This window comes from Chelmon rostratus, chromosome 11 (genome assembly GCF_017976325.1).
Source record: "Chelmon rostratus isolate fCheRos1 chromosome 11, fCheRos1.pri, whole genome shotgun sequence".
NCBI classification, from domain to species: domain Eukaryota; kingdom Metazoa; phylum Chordata; class Actinopteri; order Chaetodontiformes; family Chaetodontidae; genus Chelmon; species Chelmon rostratus.
This window is the reverse complement of record NC_055668.1, coordinates 26,387,404-26,403,679: the sequence shown is the minus strand read 5'-3', so window position 1 is coordinate 26,403,679 and position 16,276 is coordinate 26,387,404. Positions and strand designations below refer to the sequence as shown.

Sequence of the window (16,276 nt, the reverse complement as noted above, 5' to 3'; positions counted from 1 at the left end):
GGAATCCTTACACATTTACCTTTCCACACACACACACACATACACACACACACACGCACGCACACACACACGCACACGCACACGCACACACACACACACACACGCACACACACCTGTCATTTCACTTAAACACTGCAGAAACATAAGAAAGAATGCAAAGTATTCAGTTTCCATGCAGATACGCTGATAACAGGATTACAGCTGATGACTGAGAGCCGTTAGAGCTGCGAACCCGATCAACCAATCAGAGCGAGCCGCTTCACGTCTTCGCAGCACGCTGAGCAGAAACGCGAATCATCCGGATCACTGCGAGCAGTGATGAGGAACAAATCACAGGCCTCACCCCAAACTTAAAACTGACCGCCGCCGCCGCCTCCTCACGCTCCTCTTCCTCACTCTCTCCCCCTTCCCGCCCCTCTTTCCTGCCATTATGCAACTGAAGCCTGCAGCCAAAAACAGCCTCCCTGCCTGGCTGCTCTCGCCCCGTTCAAACAAACAGCCTCTCCACCCTCTGCAGCGACAGACGGGTGGAGGACGCAGATGAACGAGGCAGAGACCCAGCCGCCGTCAGCAGCCCGCCGGGTTTTAACTCGCACAACACGCAGATGAACAAACTTGGAGGGTCTTAAGCGGAAATCCCCGAGATCTTTATTTGGAGGAGTTTATGTATTTTGACAAAGTCTCAGCGAACACCAGATTTCTTTATTTTGACTTGACAGGAACGGTCACGGAGTTCAACATTTTTGGGCTTTATGCAACCATGTTTCCAAAAAAAGTTGGGACACTTGAAACTCTACTGATCCTTTGTGACATAAACTGACCTGAAAACAGCACAAAGTCAGAATATTTACTGTCTGAGCTCATCAGCTTCATTGATTTCTGTAAATATCTGCTTATTCTGAGCATGTTGGGACAGGAGCAGCAAAAGTCTGGGAAAGATGTGGAACGCTCCAAAAACACCTGTTTGGATCATTCCACAGGTGAACAGGTTGATTGGAAACAGGTGATAGCATCATGATTGAAAGGCTCAGTGGTTAACAGCGAGGATGGAGCGAGGGTCAACACTTTGTCAACACGTGATTGGATAAAGGATGTAACTACATGGAGGCCGGTGGCGGTGAATGTTTGAGTGTCCAGACTCAAGTTTTGGACTCGCGGTTGTTGTGTGTCCACATGACGTGGTGGGCTGGTGCATCTGAGGTCATCAGCAGCCACAGCGAAGAAAAATCAATCCCCTGTTATAACGACCAGTGAATGGATTCTGCCTCCGATCTATCAAAGCAGCATTCGCCCGACTTTAGCCCGGGGCTACCTAAACCTGACTGCGAAGGGTTGAGCGGGGCGCGGGATTAAAACGATTTTTCCCTTCCACAGCTCTGAAGCAGAGAGTCGTGTCGTAGCTCACAGAGCTGAGGTGGACAAAATACTAGAAACGGGGTCAGGCGAGGCCTTCGCCGCAGACCGCGAAGGCCGACACACGAGCCCGAGGCAGCGGCTGAATGGCTCCAGGATAAATGTGATATTCTCAGATAAACAGCACAATTATTCCCTCGTATCCGTTTCTGAATGGCCGCTGTGTCCGCGCGGGCAGACAGACGGGCCGATTGTCGGCCCGGACGCCTGGGAACGCTCGACGGCGACAACAACGCGTCGAGGGAGCTCGGCTCGGCTCTCGTGCAATCAGACTGAGTCATTTTAATGAAGTTAGGCGGAGAGACGGATGGAGGAGGAGGAAAAGAAAGGAGCCTTTTCTCTGCTCTCATTACTGTCTGTTTGTGTGGATCTGCAACCTTCAGACAGAAAGGAACAAATTAACGGGAAAAAGCCTGAACTTCACATGAACCGGACGGATCTGGAAAATCCAGGATCCAGGTCTGCTGAAGCTGCTGCAGCCAGGAAGGACTGATGAAGATCAGGAACATCTGAACTATGAGACAACCGGACATTTATTAGGACAGAAGGACTTTTATCTTTCTCGAAGCAACGAAGAGAGAAATCTGTTGTTTGGGTATTCAGAGGGCGATAATTCAATATTTCTGTTTCTATTTCATCATTCAGCGAAGTCGTGCTGTCGAAGTTGGTGGTTTCTCAGTATTTGGACTCTATTTAATAGACAAATAGATGATCTGTCTTATCATTATTTATTAGGGGTGCACGATACTTATCGGGCCGATAACAGGAAATTATGACGCCATTCCGATAAGTCCGATATCACGACGAACAGCCCCGATAACATACGTGTTTTTGTCAGCACGGCAGCGCCTCGCTCCTACTATGAGACCCGAATGGCCTGCAGTGAATGCTGCGTTCAAGTGACGTTGGCATAATCCGAAAAACTCTTTGTCACTGGGAAAAATCAAGAATACGTCCTCATGCCAGAAAACGATTAACTCGGTCATAATTTTGCTAGTTGCTGACTTGAATTAACATTCGCAGTATTTTTACACATGATACACATAAGGAATAGAAACATGAACTTAAAAAAGCCGAAAGAACGACTGGCAAACCAGAGAACAGGGGAATGTACGTTACACCTTGAATGCAGCATGCGGCACAGCGTGCTCATGAAAACAGAGTTCAGACTTCTTCAAAGTTTCCGAAGGAGACTGTTCACTGGTTATTCGTAACAAATGTTCCGAGCGAGTTCCACGAGGAGCGAGAAACAGCACGAGCTTTAATACTTCAAACCTGGTCAGACACCTGAAACATAACCACCGCTTTGACGGAGTTTGGAAAGCGTATGAGGACGGCCGGCCTGCTAAAGACGCTAACGTTAGCAAGCCAGCCGCAAAGAAGCCACCGGGACTGACACACGCCGGCGAGGCTTTCCATAAGTCCAAAAAATTTGCCAAAGATGACCCACGAGCTAGAGTTATTGAAGATTTAATCATGGACGTGATGGTGCTTGCCTCACTATGGACTGCCCTTCTTCAGTTTGTTTACATAGATAAGTCTAAGTAAGGGATCATGTATCTTCCTTCAGGATGACATAGAAGCCCGACGCGAAGCGGTGAGGTATATGTGTGTGTTATTGGTTATCGGTATTGGCCTTTAGGAGCTGAAAGTTATCGGTATCGGTTTTAAAAAACAGTTATTGTGCATCCCTATTATTTATATATACACACATATATATGACATGACGGACACACTAACTGACCAATGGATGGAATTCTTCGAAATCATCGAATGCTTTTCTTTGATTTAATTGATCAAAGAGATCAGATCAGTACTCGGATACTCCGGTTTAAAGCCTGGATTCTGCATCAAAGGAGAAGAAGTCGGACCAGTTTCCAGGTTTTATTCACCATGACGACAGAAGCAGAATAAAAGTGAGACTTGAGAAGGAGCAGAATGTGGAAACGAGCAGCGATAGAAACAGAAGCAGCTTTCACATTCACTGCAAACGAGTGTGACGCAGATCACTGTGGGTGTGTGTGGGCGGCAGCTCTGAGCGCACACGCACACGCACGCACACGCACGCACACACAGAGGAGACGGACATTTTGTGGCCGGTGAAAGAGTTTGAGGTAACCGGGGAGGAGGAGCAGTGAAGGAGAGGAGTGGGTTTACTGGGAGCTCCACTCGGAGCAGATAACCTCCCTTTGACTCTGCTTATCAGGAGGAGGAGAGCGCCATCTCTGCATCACACACACACACACACACACACACACACACACACACACACACACACACACACACCTGACACTGAACAGACCAAATCACAACATCAAGAGTCAACAAAGACCAACCCTAGAAAAACCAACAGAGACCACCAGAAACCAGTACAGACCAGTTTGGCCAACACCAACAGCACACATCATTGTCAGACCAGTACAAGTGAGTGGAGACCAGTTTCAGTCCAGCAGAACCAGTTCAGACCATAATACTTCAGGATGTGTGCCGCGATCCCAGAACGCCTCACAAGCACTACGAGTGTTAAAAGAGTCAAAAGAAGATGAAGACGAGGGAGAGGAAGCAGGAGGAAGAGGGACGAAAGAGGTGAAACGCATTAAGTGAATGAACGCACGAGGAGAGATGGAGTGAAGGAATGTGAGGAGGAAGGAGAGAAGCGAGGGTTCAGGCAGGAGGAGGAGGAGGAGGAGGAGGAGGAGGAGAAGCACTCGAGATAAAGAGCGAGGTCAAGAGGACTCTCGAGAAGTCGTCCTGATCCGTCCGTCACTGCGAGGAGGACGAGCGTTTGCTGCAGCGCTCAGACGTGACGGGACATTTCAAAGCTGCCGCCTCCATCTTTAATGACCACACATTAAACGTGAACGTGTGTCTTCAGCTTCATCGAAAGACGCACAGTCACATCACATGATCTCCGTTTGAAGGATTCTCACAGGAAAACATTCAGCTGAAGACGTCTGTCAGTTCACTGCCAGCACGCTGCACCTCTGCTTCTTCCTCCTCCTCGTGCTCAGTGTTTTATGTCACACGAGTCAATGAATGTTTAACGGCGTTGGAGGAGGAGGTCTTTGTTTCAGGTCCATCGCTTTGATAAAAAACATGCACGAAAACATGGAATGTGAAAGATTCCAGGTTTCATTATTTCAGACATGTTTCAGACATGTCTGAATACTACGTTACCCATGATCCTCTGCTGCTGTTGCTGTGAAAAAGCCAGTGCTTCAGTGCTATAATTTAAAAGATAAAATTGTGACCAAAAGAAACCAGCAGTGATTGGTGGAAAGAACCAGGAAGTGAAACCGGCGTCGTTTGCATCGTCGATTCGTCCGCCCGCCCTCCTCCCTGAAGAGTTTCTGTGGCTTTACAACAACGTCAAACTGCTCTGAGCTCAACTTCTGAAATCCACGAGGCCCCTCAGACTCGGACAAACGTAAAAATTCGACCCAAACTGCTGGAGATGCCAGAACGGAGAAGGTACCTCAACTCACGTGCTGTGGAGCTGTCAAAAATACAAAACCTTTGGTTTGAAGTTCACAGTGATGGAACAAAGATTATAGGACGTGACACCCCCTCCTCCCAGAGTCTGCACATTCTGGGGGACCCGTCCCTACTCGATGACCTCCCACCCCATGTCGCAGAGTGGGTTCAGGCAGCACTGATGCATGCCATTATTCCCCCCTCTGGTATGCTCACTTAGCCCCAATTAGCTGCACTGGACCTATCATATAGACTAATAGACAGAGTGGAATACTTCAGTCTGAAATGGGAACGATACCTACTGTAATCATGTGAGCTGTTGTTATTTTTTGCCCCCCCCCCCCCTCTATTTTTTTTTCCTCCCTCTTAATTGTCCTTGTGCTGTTTTGTCCTGTTTCTTGTTGGGTTGCTTTTGTCTTATTGTTGCTTTCCTTTGTTAAATACCAGAGCACAAACACTGTTTAGTATTTGCTAACTTTTTATGTCCAGTTCTCAACATCGCTGCATAGTCGGCGTTTACAACACGTATGTACGTATACATGTTCACCTGCTCTGTGTGGAAAAACAATAAATTGTGAATCATAAAAAAAAAGACAAACGTAAAAATTCAAATCAGCGCAGGAACAACACAGTTAGCACCGCGATGATTCAACCGCCGAAGGTTTAATGAGGTTTTTACTGTTTACTGTCACTGAATTTTTTCAAAGGACGATCATCAGTAGCAACTCATCCAGACCGGATCAGACCTGGTCCAGCTTGGTCTGAACATCGTCTCTGAAGGAGAAACTTTAACAACAAGAAGCCTGAAGCTCAGAAGAACTCGTAACTTTAATATGATGATGAATGAAAGTGAAGGAAAAGCAGTTTTTCTCCAGTTTGAAGGGTTCAGTTAACACGCAGAGCAGAGAGGAGGCCACTGCTGCTTTACAGGGCAGTAAACTGTGTGTGTGTGTGTGTGTGTGTGTGTGTGTGTGAGTGTGTGTGTGTGGGGGGGGGGGGGGGGGGGGGGGGTTCAGTCTCTGGAGACTGGATCTGTGGAGAACTGGTTGTTCCCAGACTCTCTGATAGAAGCAGCAGGACGGATCACAGAGGAGGAGGGTGGAGCAGCTGGAGGAGTGCCAAGGAGAGGAGGGAGGGGAGGGGGAGTCGAACAGAGGGGGGCGAGGAAGAGGAGGAGAGAGAGAGGAAGAGGAGTAGGAAAAACTTGTTGAGAAGTCTTTTGTATCCTCTCCTTCCTCCAGTCCCTCATTATCCTCCTGTTTCATAACTTTATCCTCCCTCCTTCTCCCCTCATTCCTTTCCTGCCTCCTTTAATTTTCCTCTTTACTCCACCCTTATTTGTCTCCTCCACCCTCTCCTCGGCACTCCACCCATCCTTATCAACACATCACCCTCTTCCTCTTCCAAGCCACTCGTTTCTCCCTCCTACTCCTTCACTTCCTCTTCCTTTCACTCCCTTTTCCTCCTCCTCCTCCTCCTCCTCCTCCTCCTCCTCCTCCACCTCTCTCCACCCTGGACTCCTCAGTCATAATGTTCAGTGATGGTCAGAGCTGACACACACGCACCGGGCGAAACCACATGACCCACACGGCCAGATGTGTTTTGTATGCTGCACGCACACACACATACACACACACACACACACACACACACACACACACACACACACACACACAGATGTTGTCTCTCTGATACAAACTGCTGCAGACTGAACTTCTCATCTCATCTCATCTCCATCTGTTATCTGACCCTCCTCCTCCTCCTCCTCCTCCTCCTCCTCCTCCTCCTCCTCCTCCACTCAAACACTGTACGAGCGCTTTTGTTCTTCGGTTTCAACCTTGAACTGTCTTAATGTTTCTCATCAGAGCCAAAACTGGAAAATTATTCACTGCACGCCTTCAAAAACCACCAAAGTGGAGCCAGGACGTGTCGTCCGACACCGACTTCAGTTCAAACAATTGAAAGCTTCGCCTTAGTGAACGACAGAACAAATGAAGAAAGCAGATTTCAGCAGACATGAACTGGACTGTGATGTGTTATATTAGCCCCTCCCGTCAGTGGCATGAAGTGATATCATCCAGTCAATTAGCGGGCCGGCTGGAGGGACGGGCGTTGTCCCGTATTCTCTGCACCAATAAGACACCAAAATAAAAGCAAAAACGTTCGTCTGCGACTGTTTAGAGAATCGCTTTTCAAAGTAAAAGCTCCAAATGTTCACTGATGGTTTTAAATGGAAGGAGTTCACACGTCTTTGCTGCTGGATGTATTTGTGGATCCTAACGAACATTCAAATGAAGAAGTTTCACCTGCCGATCACTGATCACAGCGTTAGAAACAAGACACTCGATCGCTTTTTGACATTTTGATGAGCTACAGATTCGTTTCAGTCAGGAAGTATTGATGTTTGATATTCAGCCCAGTCACACTGTGCAGTACTTCACTGATCTGAATTCTCTCTGTGTAATCTAAGAAGACTTTCTAATAAAGCTTTAATGTCTCAGATTTGAGTGCCTCCCATGTATTATTGATCCATCCTAATGGACCGACCCAAAGGGAAATCATTAAGTACAATATTAATATTTGCATTCTGCTCTGCAATCAATTAAAGCCCCTGTTTGATATGATCAGCATGATGTGTACTGTTTATGGATTTAATTGTAGTAACTTCTAATAGTTCTATCTGCAGTAAAAGTATTCACAGTAGCTCTACAGGCGGTGTTGGTAGCAGTGTGAGTCGACACAGATCTGGCAGTAATGTAAGATGTCGTGTGATTAAAGCTTTTTTAAAATAAGGATTTAAAAAACTAAACACCTGGAAAAGATTTTCAGCATCAAAAGAATCAACAAAAACATCCAGAATGTGTTCAGTCCAGAAATAACACACACCACACAGAAACACACACAGAAACACACACACACACAGAAACACACACAGAAACACACACAGAAACACACACACACACAGAAACACACACAGAAACACAGAGAAACACACACAGAAACACACACAGAAACACACACACACACAGAAACACACACAGAAACACACAGAAACACACACAGAAACACACACAGAAACACACACGGCACGCAAACCCTCAGCTCTTCACAGGCCAGATTGGAGGGTCGGCTGTGTCGTCATGGCGATCCATCCCATCATCTCGCTCTGGCCAGCTGCCAGACACTTTCACTGTCTCTCTCCAAGCCTCGATCCTGCCCAGCTCATGCTGCAGTGCATTGTGGGATGTCTGATCTAATCTATTCCACAGGACATGTGTGTGTGTGTGTGTGTGTGTGTGTGTGTGTGTGTGTGTGTGTGTTCACACACTAACTGTAGCTCTTTTGTTCCAGCGTCTGTATCCTGCTGACCAGAGTGTTAAAGTGGGTTCAAACACATTCCTCAACAGTGCACGTTCAAGAGCGATCGCCCACCTGTCGCACTGACTCACCTGCCTGTCTGTCTGTCTGTCTGCCTGTCTGTCTGCCTGTCTGACTGTCTGTCTGTCTGACTGTCTGCATCCCTCTGACAGACAAACACACCATCTCACACAAATGTATCTCTAAATAAGCTGTAAAGCCTCGCTGGGGAAAGAGGAAGCAGAGAGGCTCATGGGAAATGTAGTATCTATTTGTAGTAACACAGCAGCTTTAATAAAACGCCTTCTGATGCGTTTCTGCAGCTGCACGGTGAAAAAAAGCACCAACGGTTGAATGTTAGCATGCTGATGATGTAACGTAAATGCACGTCACATTTTGCATGCTAGCATGCCAACATTTGTTAGCCTGTTAGCATGTTAACAGGCTAATGTTTAGCATGCTGCTGTTGGTGGAGAGGTATTCAGTCATTTCTTTCTCTGTAACGCTGCAGCTGCTCGCATAAAATAAAACGTGGAAATATCAAAATTTTTGAAAAGCTTCAACTCATGAAGTTCTATTTAAACTTCAGATGAAGGAGTTCTGTGAACTGATGCTGAAACATTCGGAGAATCACGATGAATCTACGAGCTGATTAATATTCAAATATTCAAATGCAGTTTATCAAATAAAGCTGAACTTAAAGCGACCTGACTGTTTTAAAATCAGTTAAAAGTCAGCGCAAACGTCTCCTGAACACGATTCAAGCTGGACAACAGAGACGACACAGTGAGAGGAAGATGTACTGAGCTGCTCTTCATCGTCTGACAGTGTGGGATATCGACGTGTGTGTGTGTGTGTGTGTGTGTGTATGCAGATCTTTATGAATGTGCGCAAAGTCAAGGACATGTAACCCCTCCCCATCCAATGTCATCAAACTCATTTCCCATGATGCCAAGTGTGTCAGCAGGTATTTGTGAGGAAGGACACACTGGTGTAAATCTCCTTAATATCACACACACGCACACACACACACACACACAATGTAGCACATGATGTCACCAGGGGTCGTGTTACACCTCCACCCTGGAGACAGGAGGGGTGGAGGTCAATGATGTAAGCCTCTCTGTCGTCATAGCAACACTGGAAAAAAAAAAGCAGCTGAAGTCAATTTCCAGGAATCCTCCTCTGTGACAGACGAGAGAGTCGAGGATGAAGAGAAACGTCTACGACTCTCTGACAGAACCTGCCTTCGCACAATCAACCAATCAGAGAGTCTGAAATGAACACGTGAGCGCCGGCGTGAAAACATGGAGAAAAAATCTCTCCTGCGAGTCGGACCAGTGTTTTCAGAAGCATCAGCCCTGCAGAGTCCTTCAGCTAGCAGCTGCACACTTACAGCCTGTAGATACTCGATTTTCACCAACACAGTGAACCCACTTCAGCATGAAACGAAGCAGCTGCGTCCACGTGCAAAGATTCACTCCAGAAATCGAACAGGTGAGTACGAGAGGCGAGCTCACGCTGGTGACGGGTGGAGGAGGAGCGGAGCCTCGGACCAGCAGAGGACAGACGGGGTGCGGGTCTGCAGAGGCAGCGTCCCACTTTCAGCTAATCACTCATTTCCTCTCAGTGTCTGTCTGTCGACCCCACCCTCGCTTTAACAGCGACGCCTCAGGGTGTGCACGCCGTGTCCTGTGTGTATTTATACACACACACACACACACACACACACACACACACAACATGTACTTTTCCATTTTATGCTACTTTTTATACTTTACACGTCTCAGAGTCACTTTCCACTCCCAGGGGGACAGTCTGCGTGCTGGGATTAGAACCAGCAACCTCAACACAGCTCTGCTTCTGTCATTCACAATACCACACACACACACACACACACACACACACACTACAGATGGTGGTGTGTCGTCTGACCACATCTGGAGGCCTCAAATTGAACATTTCATTTATCAGGAATGTGACCGTAATTTGTGTGTGTGCGTGTGTGTCAGAGAGAAACGCCTACAGCTACATGGAAATCAAATTAAATGGAGTTCTGCTGAAGGTCAATGCACAGTGCATCAGAGTGTGTGTGTGCGTGTGTGTGTGTGTGTTTCCCATCTGACCATTTAAAGTAAATACATGTGGACAATATGTCACATTACTGTCACAGATCATCACACACACACACACACACACACACACAGTAAGTGTGTGTGGTTATAATCTAACAAGCAGTGGTTCATGTCCATCCAAGATACGAGTGTGTGTGTGTGTGTGTGTGTGTGTTTAGAGGACATGACAATCCATCGATTAATCAATTTGAGGGTCATGTGAAAAACAGTCACTGTTTTTTTTAATTGATTATTTTCATTAATTGATCATTTGAGTCATTTTAAAGCCAAACTGAGATTTTCTGCAGATTCAAATCTCATTGATTGTCTCGATGTCTTGATTGTCGAAGTCTTCAAACAGCTCGTTCATCCAAAACCCAAAACGTACTGAATCACTGTCACACAGCAAGACGAAAACAGTCAGTTTTATATTTCACTTTGTATCTGAACATCTTTGATGTTTGAATTTCGGACGCTGAAAACTGTGATGGACGTCTGTCTTCAGGAAACGTCCCACAGATCAACCAGTAATGAAAGTCAATTAAATTCATCTGATCAGACCTGAAACTCCAGAGCAGTCAATCATCTGAACTCAGACAATCTGGATCTCCCACTGGAGCCTGAACGCAGCGCTCTCAAGAGGAAGACACCTGTAATGAGTCCTTTAACCTGCTGCGCCCTCACCTTCCTCTCCATCTCTCTCTGCTGCCTCCGTCACGTCGTGTTCAGAGCGGACGGAGCGGGACATTCAGAGCGTCTCAGAGGCGTCAAAGGACAAACTACACGTTCATATTTCAGAAAGGCCCAACAGCCTCTTCTTCCCAGCCTCAGTTGATGCGTTCAGATTTTCCGCGGCCTCGGCAGCGTCTGCGTCTGTCAGGGAACAAACCGAGGACGCCTTCATGGAAAACAGGCGCGTGGAAAACGCTTCCTGCTGCGAATTAGCGCAGAGTCTTCATAAACACTCTGTTCACATATTTTATTCATGAGATACCACCAGCGTGTAACTGCAGCCGACGTGGGGCTTTTCTTACTCGGATGGAAATTTACACGAACATTTACGAGCTGAGCAGCTTTCACCGTCACTTTAAAAACAGTCGTGACCTCGTGAGACGCCGCAGCTTCGGCGAGGAAATAAAGGTGGAGGAGGAGGTTGATTTCTGCACATGTGAGGTTTCAGAAAAACGAGCGTTCATGAAGCGTCGGGGACGAATGAAACCGGGTCCTGCGGGTGTCGCCTGATCCGACCTCTGACTGTCAAATGTTTGGATATAAACGTCACTTCTGGGAGGCGGGGCTAAAATCTCCTGACATCATTTTAAATCCATGTGTCTGGTAATAAAGAGCCAAAGTGTCGGCCAGCAGCTGACGGAGGGATGGGAGGAGACGGGAGGTGTCAGGGGGTGTCGGCCTAATCACTGAGGCACATCGTGTGACCTCCACGAAACCTTTAAAAGCTTTAATTCAACCTGAACAAGTTCCACGATGGCGGCGATTAATGCCGCCGCATTGTGATGAAGCTGATGCTCGGCTCCATCACACTCCTCTATATTTAGCTGAAGCTCTGCCGCTGGGAAAAATCTTACACTCCTCCTCCTCCTCCCTCGCTCCTTCTTGCCCTCCTCTCTGTCGCACTGTTCCACTTCCTATCTGCTGGACTCGTTCCAGAACATTCCTCCCTCTCTCCTCTTCCCTCCTTCCACAAATGTTTGCAGCTGATATGTTTAACTCCTGTCCTCCTTTCTCTCCCACTCGTCTCTCCGTTATCTCTTCGCCTCCTGACTGCTCCTCCTGTCGTTCTTCATCCCTCCATCGGTGCTGCATTCGTCAAACCTCCTCCCAAACAGACCTCCCATCACTTTCTCTTCGTCCTCACGGGTGTTAATTTTTTTTCTCCTCCTGTTTACTCTCTTTCACCTCCCACCCTTCCACTACATCCATTTTCCCCTTATTTACTCCTCCCTCTGGACCACCTCCCTCCTGGCTTTCCTCTCTTTCCTCCCCTCCCTTCATCCATCATTCTCTAACCTTGCCTCCCTCCTCATCCTCTGGCCTCAAGATGAAGTTTTCTCCTCCTCCATCCAAACACTTTCAGCTTAAAGTTTAAGCTTCAAAGCTGTGAAGGAGGGATGGAGACGCAGGCTGAGGTGAAAACCAAGCTTCACAATAAAATTTTTTTTTTAACAGTTTAAGGAGAGAGGAAGGAAGCATGGAAGGAGACTGAGGAGGTGAGGAAAGGAGGGAGGAGAAGCAGGATGGACAGTTTGAAGAAGAAAGAAGTAAAATATTAAAGCAAAAGGAAATAGGAGGAAAGGAGTGTAAGGTGAGGAGAGGCGGCGGAGGTGACAAAGGAAGGAAGGATGAAGGTAAAGAGAAGAAGGAGGGGAGCAGTCAGGGAGAAAAAGGACGAGAGAAACACGGACGACTGGCCTCGTTTCTGAAAATACGACCACGCAGCTCTCCGTCTTAAAGGGACAAAACACCTCATCTTCACTTCTACACATCTTCATCACTAACCCTTCAGCCACCTGTCAATCAAACGGGGAGGGCGGGGCTGTGACGTCTGAAACTTTTCTCCAAACAGACCAGAAACATCGTTCTTTTCTCTTTTCTCTCCCGCTGACACCTCCACCTGTTCAGAGAGGTGAAGTACAGCGAGGTCACGCCCACAGTGAGGTCACGCCCACAGCGAGGTCACGTCCACACTGAGGTCACGCCCACAGCGAGGTCACGTCCACACTGAGGTCACGCCCACAGTGAGGTCACGTCCACACTGAGGTCACGTCATGTGACGCGGGGTCACAGGAAGCAGCGACCTACAATATGCTGCCTCTTCAATACAAAATACAACTTTGAGTTTTGGACTGTTGGACAAGCTCCGAACAGACAGACAGACAAAGTGAGAGAGCAGAAACAGGAAGGCTGCGAGGAAGAAGAGGAGGAAAACAATATAAAAGACTGAGGATGCACGATGTGACGATGAAGAAAAATGAAAATATAATTTAAATCAGGATCTGATGCGAGAATAAATCACCAGGATCACCAACCAGACCAGCGTTCAGTTATTAGTAATGTTCAACACTTGATGCTGTGGAGACATTTCAGAGTTCAGGCTCGATGCTCAACTGATAAACGTCCTTTCAGAGCTTTTAACTGCTATTGTTGAAGGAAAACCTGCAGATTCTCCAGTTGTGTATGAATAAATGTTTGTATTTTGCTTCACAGCGAGCTGGAGAAATGTGACATGAGCGGTTTAATATTAGCCCGGTATTAAAATGATGAAGAGGAGAGCTCAGGACTCTATTTGTGACGCTGCAGCAGAGCCGATGATTTACAGCTCAAATCTCCCTCTGCATCACGCCAGCCGGGCCGAGCCAAACCCGCATCATCGCCACCGCTGAGGTATTAATGGAGGAAAGAAAAAGTCTGAGTCAGAGCCAAAGCGCTTCCTGCAGGAGCTTCAGCTCACTTAAAACATCCCTGCAGATCATTTATGAGAGAAACATCCACGAAGAAGACAAACCCACTGACTGGACGTGATTCGACACGTAAATTTAATCATTAACTGGAAGCCAAAAAACACCTCAAATCAGAGGAAACGGGCCCAGAAAAGGTTTTAACGATGCTGCATGCAGCGTTTTCAGGTTCTCGAAATTAAAACCACATTTCCCATAAACCCCTGTTCTACTTCTGGCTTTGCTCCATTTCATTTAAAGAGCCTGTTAACAGCAGACCTGCGTTCTGACCACGTCAGCGAACGTCACACGGACCTTCAGAAAAGCCTCACCCGATCTCAACGTTCCTGTTTCGCTCCACAAAGTCCATCCAGCACGTGTGAGGGAGGCGGCCATGTTTGATTGACATGAGCGTGTTTCCAGGTGTTCTCCTGCACAGTGAGGCAGCTGTACCTGCTGCGCATAGCTACGTTAGCCGCTACTAGCATAACACAGCAGAGTCTCCCACTGAACTGTAGGCGATCATGTTGCATTGTGGGTAATGTTGGCACGAGGAAAGTGATGCTGAACTGATGGAGAACTCTTAGAGTAACGTATCAGAACCAGGACTCAGGTGCCCATCAACACCATCCTCAGGTGAAGTCATGTGACAGTAACCTGCCAGTTAGCTTTCTCGTTCCACGTATTTGTAGAAAATGTTTCCTGTCTGTCTGTTAGCTGCTTGATTAAAATCTTATTTACACATTAAATCAGAAATTTTTTTAATATTTATTCTGTCTTTTTGTGTAAAGCACTTGGTGGCTGTGATTTATTTCTCGTAAATCCTTTTTATTATTGTTATTGTTGTTGTTATTGTTATTGTTATCGTTGTTGTTGTTGTTATTGTTGTTGTTGTTGTTGTTGTTAATGCAGGCTTGTGCAGCTTTACTTTGAAATCTGAAGCTTTGTCATTTCCAAACTGCAGAAGAAGCTTTGAGTAATTTTCTGCTCTCAAAAGATCTTAAAGTTAAAACAAAGACTTGAGGATGAAGAGCGCTTCACCTCCTTCTCCATCACCTTCGACCTTTGACCTCCCTCTGCATGTCTCTGGCACGAAACCCAACAATGCCCCTGTAAGCATTTACATGCAAAGGTTAAAACTTTACGATATAATTCTGTCTTCCTGCCGTTAAAGCAGCAGCAGCAGCTGTGGAGCACGAACGACTCGACGCCGAACTGTGACGTGTCAAAGCCTTCGTCAACAAGTTGCCAAATGTTTCCAGTCACTGCATCAAAGACAGAAAGAGAGGGGTGGAGGAGGAGGAGGGTGGAGGTGAGGGTGCAAACAGAGAGGGCAGACAGGGAGGGAGAGAAATGATGATAAGAAGTGAGAAAGAGGACGAAGAGGAGATACGCAGAGGAGGAAGGAGAGAGGAGAGAGGAGGAGGAAGAAACAGTATGAGAAAATGAAGGGAGGCTGAAGGAGGACAGAAAAACAGGGTGGAAAGAAAACAGATACAGCAGAAGAGAGAAAGAAACGAGGAAGAGGAGGAGGAAAAGGGAGAGGAGAGGGGGAGAAATGGAGAAAGGGAGGGAGGAGGAGAGAGCAGTCCAGCCTGTATCTGATTACATAATTGCTCAACAGGATTTGAAACAGTGTCTGCGCAAAAAACGTCTGAAAGCAGCAGCGATACGCTCGAATCCGACTCCAGTGACCTTAAAAACACGTTCAGAGGTGCCCGATCGCTGCAGGAGGATCACAAGCTGCTCCTACAGGAGCTGCGACTGCCAACAAGTCCCACAAGATGACAGGAACACCTCCACGACCGGCCACGGGAAGAGTCCCGAAGCACTCACAGATCCCTCCAGAGCACAAAGGAGGAGAATAAAGGACAGGAAGTGAAGGAAACCATCCTCCAACAGCCCAACACACACAGAGAGACAGTGAACACACCACCAAGTACTGCAGTCCCTGCAGGAGTACCATCACAGGGGTATCATGGGAATATTCCAGTGTTTTTACTCTGAGGTCAGCAGAGGCGACCGCGCCTGCACCACCCTCATCATCATCATCATCATCATCATCAGGGAGATCAGACAGAAATCCCTCCATCAGATCAGTGTGACGCTGAACGTTTGAGAGGAGAAACTGCAGAGTTCACCAGAACAACAACAACAAGCAGCAGCTGTGGCGCACTGAAGCACACACACACACACACACACACACACACACACACACACACAAGTTCAACACCACGGTGCAGAGCGGGGGAAGGCAGACACACACAGCCGGGGAAAGAGCTCGCTGTCCGGCTGTCCGCAGCTCCACAAAGCTCACTGCGCTGGTTTAATTGGACGTGTGATTAACTAACCCGGGAAAGGTGGCTCCTAACCCGGGTTAGCCCATCAGAGTGAGGGGACACACGTCCCCGCGCAGCCACCGCCGTCGTGGATGTGGATGCTTCCCCAGCCACGGACACAGAG

The 16,276-nt window shown here is 47.4% G+C and overlaps 1 protein-coding gene across 1 annotated transcript in view; it reads right to left on the bottom strand.

The window, feature by feature from the left end:
* LOC121614350 (spectrin beta chain, non-erythrocytic 1) overlaps window positions 1–16,276 on the bottom strand; it is a 97,626-nt gene that overhangs the window by 81,164 nt on the left and 186 nt on the right. The gene's annotated exons all lie outside the window — the stretch shown is intronic.